This window comes from Schistocerca piceifrons, unplaced genomic scaffold (genome assembly GCF_021461385.2).
Source record: "Schistocerca piceifrons isolate TAMUIC-IGC-003096 unplaced genomic scaffold, iqSchPice1.1 HiC_scaffold_1238, whole genome shotgun sequence".
Classification (NCBI taxonomy): domain Eukaryota; kingdom Metazoa; phylum Arthropoda; class Insecta; order Orthoptera; family Acrididae; genus Schistocerca; species Schistocerca piceifrons.
The window spans coordinates 117,501-125,000 of record NW_025727057.1 but is presented as its reverse complement, the minus strand read 5'-3'; the positions used below and the strand labels follow the sequence as shown (position 1 = coordinate 125,000).

At 54.9% G+C, this 7,500-nt stretch overlaps 2 non-coding genes and 1 pseudogene across 2 annotated transcripts; all 3 read left to right on the top strand.

Annotated features, from left to right (window-relative positions):
- Positions 1–4,280: 4,280 nt before the first annotated feature.
- On the top strand, positions 4,281–6,189 carry LOC124730353. Its single transcript, XR_007007984.1, has one exon. It is a non-coding gene; the product is annotated as a small subunit ribosomal RNA (ribosomal RNA).
- Positions 6,190–6,541: 352 nt separating this feature from the next.
- Positions 6,542–6,696, top strand: LOC124730346. The gene has a single exon (XR_007007978.1). It is a non-coding gene; the product is annotated as a 5.8S ribosomal RNA (ribosomal RNA).
- A 188-nt stretch (positions 6,697–6,884) lies between these two features.
- The window catches only part of LOC124730365, a 4,222-nt pseudogene continuing 3,606 nt past the window's right edge, over positions 6,885–7,500 (top strand).

Genomic DNA, 7,500 nt, shown 5'->3' with positions numbered 1-7,500 from the left:
GAGTTATAACAGACCGAGCCCCACTGCATGGGGGGAGTCTTTGTCACTAATGTACACAGATAGAACATTGTGGACTGGAACCAGATTACCCGTACACACGGCGCTGATTAGTAATCAATGCAGAGCCATCAAACTACAGAAAATATATACAACTGTCCGTATACATGCTGAAAGAGTCTGCCCACAATGGGAACCACACGTCAGCCAGACACTCTGATCACGCACCACTCTCTGCTTCTAACAGGCGCACATACAATATGTAAGCACCAGCATGGAACAACATCCAGTGCATCCTCTCCGCCACATTACACAATCCACACTATCACAACCAGACCAGGAGGTCCATGCGGAAAATAGAATATCCCACCCTTTCGACATCCACCATTGCGCAGATAAGGCACCAACACCCACACATGTCCTATACAACGGTGCACCCAACATCACAATAGTACCTCCTGTCACAGCGCACAAACAATGACATGAGTCAAAGACACAGGTCTGACACAAGCATAGAATTGGAGCGCCGCCTCTAATAAGCCAAAGGTGCATCCTGACGTGACAAATCTCATCATGTCACAAGCATTCACTTACTATAATCACTATCAACGAACCTGCCGCCCCGCCCCCCCCCCCCCCCCCCCACACCTTTCCTTACAACAACGTGTAACCTAACCTAACCCATGTTGTACCTTAACCTAACCCATGTTGTGCCTTAACCTAACCCATGTTGTGCCTTAACCTAACCCATGTTGTCCCCTAACCTAACCCAAGTTGTCCCCTAACCTAACCCATGTTGTCCCTTAACCTAACCCATGTTGTGCCTTAACCTAACCCATGTTGTGCCTTAACCTAACCCATGTTGTCCCCTAACCTAACCCATGTTGTCCCCTAACCTAACCCATGTTGTGCCTTAACCTAACCCATGTTGTCCCCTAACCTAACCCATGTTGTGCCTTAACCTAACCCATGTTGTCCCCTAACCTAACCCATGTTGTCCCCTAACCTAACCCATGTTGTCCCCTAACCTAACCCATGTTGTGCCTTAACCTAACCCATGTTGTGCCTTAACCTAACCCATGTTGTCCCCTAACCTAACCCAAGTTGTCCCCTAACCTAACCCATGTTGTCCCCTAACCTAACCCATGTTGTGCCTTAACCTAACCCATGTTGTGCCTTAACCTAACCCATGTTGTGCCTTAACCTAACCCATGTTGTCCCCTAACCTAACCCATGTTGTCCCCTAACCTAACCCATGTTGTGCCTTAACCTAACCCATGTTGTCCCCTAACCTAACCCATGTTGTGCCTTAACCTAACCCATGTTGTCCCCTAACCTAACCCATGTTGTCCCCTAACCTAACCCATGTTGTCCCCTAACCTAACCCATGTTGTGCCTTAACCTAACCCATGTTGTGCCTTAACCTAACCCATGTTGTCCCCTAACCTAACCCATGTTGTCCCCTAACCTAACCCATGTTGTCCCCTAACCTAACCCATGTTGTCCCCTAACCTAACCCATGTTGTCCCCTAACCTAACCCATGTTGTCCCCTAACCTAACCCATGTTGTCCCCTAACCTAACCCATGTTGTCCCCTAACCTAACCCATGTTGTCCCCTAACCTAACCCATGTTGTCCCCTAACCTAACCCATGTTGTGCCCTAACCTAACCCATGTTGTGCCCTAACCTAACCCATGTTGTGCCCTAACCTAACCCATGTTGTGCCTTAACCTAACCCATGTTGTCCCCTAACCTAACCCATGTTGTCCCCTAACCTAACCCATGTTGTCCCCTAACCTAACCCATGTTGTCCCCTAACCTAACCCATGTTGTGCCTTAACCTAACCCATGTTGTCCCCTAACCTAACCCATGTTGTCCCCTAACCTAACCCATGTTGTCCCCTAACCTAACCCATGTTGTCCCCTAACCTAACCCATGTTGTCCCCTAACCTAACCCATGTTGTCCCCTAACCTAACCCATGTTGTCCCCTAACCTAACCCATGTTGTGCCCTAACCTAACCCATGTTGTCCCCTAACCTAACCCATGTTGTGCCTTAACCTAACCCATGTTGTGCCTTAACCTAACCCATGTTGTCCCCTAACCTAACCCATGTTGTCCCCTAACCTAACCCATGTTGTGCCTTAACCTAACCCATGTTGTGCCGTAACCTAACCCATGTTGTGCCTTAACCTAACCCATGTTGTGCCTTAACCTAACCCATGTTGTGCCTTAACCTAACCCATGTTGTGCCTTAACCTAACCCATGTTGTGCCTTAACCTAACCCACGTTGTCCCCTAACGTAACCCACGTTGTCCCCTAACGTAACCCACGTTGTCCCCTAACGTAACCCACGTTGTCCCCTAACGTAACCCACGTTGTCCCCTAACGTAACCCACGTTGTCCCCTAACGTAACCCACGTTGTCCCCTAACGTAACCCACGTTGTCGCCTATCGTAACCCACGTTGTCGCCTAAACCTGCTCTGTAATTGTTATACGACTCGTTCAATTAGTGTAGTGTTGCCCACCCGCAACCCTCGCAATATAGTTCGCTACTCGCACTGCCCGCTCCCCTGTGTATCGCTTCATGTTAAACACCTTGCAAGTCTTGCTGACTTTCCACATGCTCCTGCTGTACACTGTAATGTGGATGGCAGCAGGGCGTACATGCCGCCCCCCCCCCCCCCCCACCTCTCCCCACGTCCCCACCTTGCCCCCTGCCTTCGCAAGGTGGTTGGTGACAAGTTTGCATGTTCAATGCCCTTCGCATGCGACGTACGCAGGCTACGTTGTGGTGCGGCCTGTGTCAACTGTCCGCTGATGTCGTACGCGTGAACCACAATCTGTACTGCACATTCGTCCTTATGTACTGAATGATACATCGTGGCACATGTGTGACCGTACAACGACTGCGCCCAAAAACGGCGGACCATACAGTGCAAATATTGTGCACGCAGCTACGTGTCGTCTCCCTATGAGAGCTGGATTGCAGTGTGGTACGCCATAGAGACGTGTGGGAGGAACGGACGCCGTGGATGGCGATCAGCATGAGCTGTCTGTTGATGTATTCGGACCTAGTCGTCTCTCCTCACACACCGTGATGGCATGGTGCAGCGCGTTCCATATCTGCGACATGCTACAGAAGCCGGTTGACAGTCGTTCGAGCAATGGACATCGCATACGTACGGGGGCCACCTTCCACGTATTGTCTAGGCGTGCACATTTTGTTGCGTGTATGTGGGCAGACGTAGTGTGGCGTGACACCTGACACAGGCATGCAATAATGGTTGAAGTTGCAAATGGCGATGGACGCCTACGTTTTCTGGTGAAGTTACGCAAATGAAGAAATGGTAACCCGTTGTGGTGCGGTTGTTCTCGCTAGGGGTGAATCGGTGATGGCGACGATAGGTTGAGGTACTAACCGGTTGTTCCAGCGATACCCACCATGCCGACGAAACTGAACGGCATCTGGGTGTGAAGCGATACGCGGCGGTGGCTGGGTGGGACCGTCCCCGGCCGGTGAGGGGGCGCCTCCCGGCGTGCTGGCCGCGCGGTGCGTGGGCGCACGCGCTACAGCCGGCTGGTGGGGGCGGCCAGTGGCAGGCGCGCCGGCCGACGGACGCGGCAGGCGTCGCAGCTGCGCGCCGGCGCACCCTGCGCGCGGCGCCGTGCGGCCAAAGTAGGTCCTCGCGGGCCCGGTGCGAAGCGCGGTGGACATCTGCAGTGTGCTGGTCCGATTGAGGACTGTGTGCGTTGAGGATGCGCCGCCGCCCGGCGCTCGGCGCCGCGACGCCGTCTGCTGCTCGGTCGCCCCAGCGGTTCTCGCTGGTGGTTTGTATCGCAGCTGTGCGGATGTGTTGGCGTGTGCGCTGTGCTGGGAGAGTTCGCTTCGGCACCCAAGTGGGGCTTTTGTCCTTCTGTGGCGCTGGCGTTGGAGCTGCCGGTCACCGTAGGTGGCGCGTGTTGTCTCCCGCCGGCAATGCCACGACAGCACGCTCCCGGGCCTCTGTCGGCAGCGGCAAGCTCAGTTGGGAGCACGGGTGGTCGCACCGAAAGCGTCTACTCGCCTAACTCCGGGCGATTGCGCCTCTCTCGAACCCGACCAAGTACTTGGGACGGCGCTGCGCGCCGCCGGGACCTGAGAGGGTTTCGAGGTGTATTGTGCAGGGGAGCTCAGCCTCCTCCTGTTTGCAGAATGATTGAGCGGACGCTTGCGTGTTCGCGCGGGCCCCCGGGACACACTCCCGGGCGGCCGGCTGCTCAGCTCTAGTTGACGCAGCTCCCTGGTTGATCCTGCCAGTAGTCATATGCTTGTCTCAAAGATTAAGCCATGCATGTCTCAGTACAAGCCGCATTAAGGTGAAACCGCGAATGGCTCATTAAATCAGTTATGGTTCCTTAGATCGTACCCACGTTACTTGGATAACTGTGGTAATTCTAGAGCTAATACATGCAAACAGAGTCCCGACCAGAGATGGAAGGGACGCTTTTATTAGATCAAAACCAATCGGTCGGCTCGTCCGGTCCGTTTGCCTTGGTGACTCTGAATAACTTTGGGCTGATCGCACGGTCCTCGTACCGGCGACGCATCTTTCAAATGTCTGCCTTATCAACTGTCGATGGTAGGTTCTGCGCCTACCATGGTTGTAACGGGTAACGGGGAATCAGGGTTCGATTCCGGAGAGGGAGCCTGAGAAACGGCTACCACATCCAAGGAAGGCAGCAGGCGCGCAAATTACCCACTCCCGGCACGGGGAGGTAGTGACGAAAAATAACGATACGGGACTCATCCGAGGCCCCGTAATCGGAATGAGTACACTTTAAATCCTTTAACGAGTATCTATTGGAGGGCAAGTCTGGTGCCAGCAGCCGCGGTAATTCCAGCTCCAATAGCGTATATTAAAGTTGTTGCGGTTAAAAAGCTCGTAGTTGGATTTGTGTCCCACGCTGTTGGTTCACCGCCCGTCGGTGTTTAACTGGCATGTATCGTGGGACGTCCTGCCGGTGGGGCGAGCCGAAGGCGTGCGACCGCCCCGTGCGTGCTCGTGCGTCCCGAGGCGGACCCCGTTGAAATCCTACCAGGGTGCTCTTTATTGAGTGTCTCGGTGGGCCGGCACGTTTACTTTGAACAAATTAGAGTGCTTAAAGCAGGCAAGCCCGCCTGAATACTGTGTGCATGGAATAATGGAATAGGACCTCGGTTCTATTTTGTTGGTTTTCGGAACCCGAGGTAATGATTAATAGGGACAGGCGGGGGCATTCGTATTGCGACGTTAGAGGTGAAATTCTTGGATCGTCGCAAGACGAACAGAAGCGAAAGCATTTGCCAAGTATGTTTTCATTAATCAAGAACGAAAGTTAGAGGTTCGAAGGCGATCAGATACCGCCCTAGTTCTAACCATAAACGATGCCAGCCAGCGATCCGCCGCAGTTCCTCCGATGACTCGGCGGGCAGCCTCCGGGAAACCAAAGCTTTTGGGTTCCGGGGGAAGTATGGTTGCAAAGCTGAAACTTAAAGGAATTGACGGAAGGGCACCACCAGGAGTGGAGCCTGCGGCTTAATTTGACTCAACACGGGAAACCTCACCAGGCCCGGACACCGGAAGGATTGACAGATTGATAGCTCTTTCTTGATTCGGTGGGTGGTGGTGCATGGCCGTTCTTAGTTGGTGGAGCGATTTGTCTGGTTAATTCCGATAACGAACGAGACTCTAGCCTGCTAACTAGTCGCGTGACATCCTTCGTGCTGTCAGCGATTACTTTTCTTCTTAGAGGGACAGGCGGCTTCTAGCCGCACGAGATTGAGCAATAACAGGTCTGTGATGCCCTTAGATGTTCTGGGCCGCACGCGCGCTACACTGAAGGAATCAGCGTGTCTTCCTAGGCCGAAAGGTCGGGGTAACCCGCTGAACCTCCTTCGTGCTAGGGATTGGGGCTTGCAATTGTTCCCCATGAACGAGGAATTCCCAGTAAGCGCGAGTCATAAGCTCGCGTTGATTACGTCCCTGCCCTTTGTACACACCGCCCGTCGCTACTACCGATTGAATGATTTAGTGAGGTCTTCGGACTGGTACGCGGCATTGACTCTGTCGTTGCCGATGCTACCGGAAAGATGACCAAACTTGATCATTTAGAGGAAGTAAAAGTCGTAACAAGGTTTCCGTAGGTGAACCTGCGGAAGGATCATTACCGACTAGACTGCATGTCTTTCGATGTGCGTGTCGTGTCGCGCAACACGCTACCTGTACGGCTCGCAGTAGCCGTGCGCCGCGTGCGGAACCACGCGTGCCTCTCAAAACTAGCGGCAATGTTGTGTGGTACGAGCGCTGAAGCGCTGGAGCGGCTGGCCTGCGGCACCTGGCGCCTGGCGCCGGTTTTGAATGACTTTCGCCCGAGTGCCTGTCCGCTCCGGTGTGGAGCCGTACGACGCCCGTCGGCCGTGAGGCCGTTGGACACAGAACGCTGGAACAGGGGCCGCCACACGCCTCACTCCCGCCTATGCGACCGTCTCGAAAGAGACGGCGGAAACTTGAGAAAAGATCACCCAGGACGGTGGATCACTCGGCTCGTGGGTCGATGAAGAACGCAGCAAATTGCGCGTCGACATGTGAACTGCAGGACACATGAACATCGACGTTTCGAACGCACATTGCGGTCCATGGATTCCGTTCCCGGGCCACGTCTGGCTGAGGGTCGGCTACGTATACTGAAGCGCGCGGCGTTTGCCCCGCTTCGCAGACCTGGGAGTGTCGCGGCCGCCTGTGGGGCCGGCCGCGTCTCCTCAAACGTGCGATGCGCGCCCGTCGCCTGGCGGTTCGCATACCGGTACTTTCTCGGTAGCGTGCACAGCCGGCTGGCGGTGTGGCGTGCGACACCTCGTACAACGACCTCAGAGCAGGCGAGACTACCCGCTGAATTTAAGCATATTACTAAGCGGAGGAAAAGAAACTAACAAGGATTCCCCCAGTAGCGGCGAGCGAACAGGGAAGAGTCCAGCACCGAACCCCGCAGGCTGCCGCCTGTCGTGGCATGTGGTGTTTGGGAGGGTCCACTACCCCGACGCCTCGCGCCGAGCCCAAGTCCAACTTGAATGAGGCCACGGCCCGTAGAGGGTGCCAGGCCCGTAGCGGCCGGTGCGAGCGTCGGCGGGACCTCTCCTTCGAGTCGGGTTGCTTGAGAGTGCAGCTCCAAGTGGGTGGTAAACTCCATCTGAGACTAAATATGACCACGAGACCGATAGCGAACAAGTACCGTGAGGGAAAGTTGAAAAGAACTTTGAAGAGAGAGTTCAAAAGTACGTGAAACCGTTCTGGGGTAAACGTGAGAAGTCCGAAAGGTCGAACGGGTGAGATTCACGCCCATCCGGCCACTGGCCTCCGCCCTCGGCAGATGGGGCCGGCCGCCCGCGCGGAGCAATCCGCGGCGGGGTCGTGTCCGGTTGCCTTTCCACTCGCCGCGGGGTGGGGCCGTTCCGGTGTGCGGTGGGCCGCACTTCTCCCC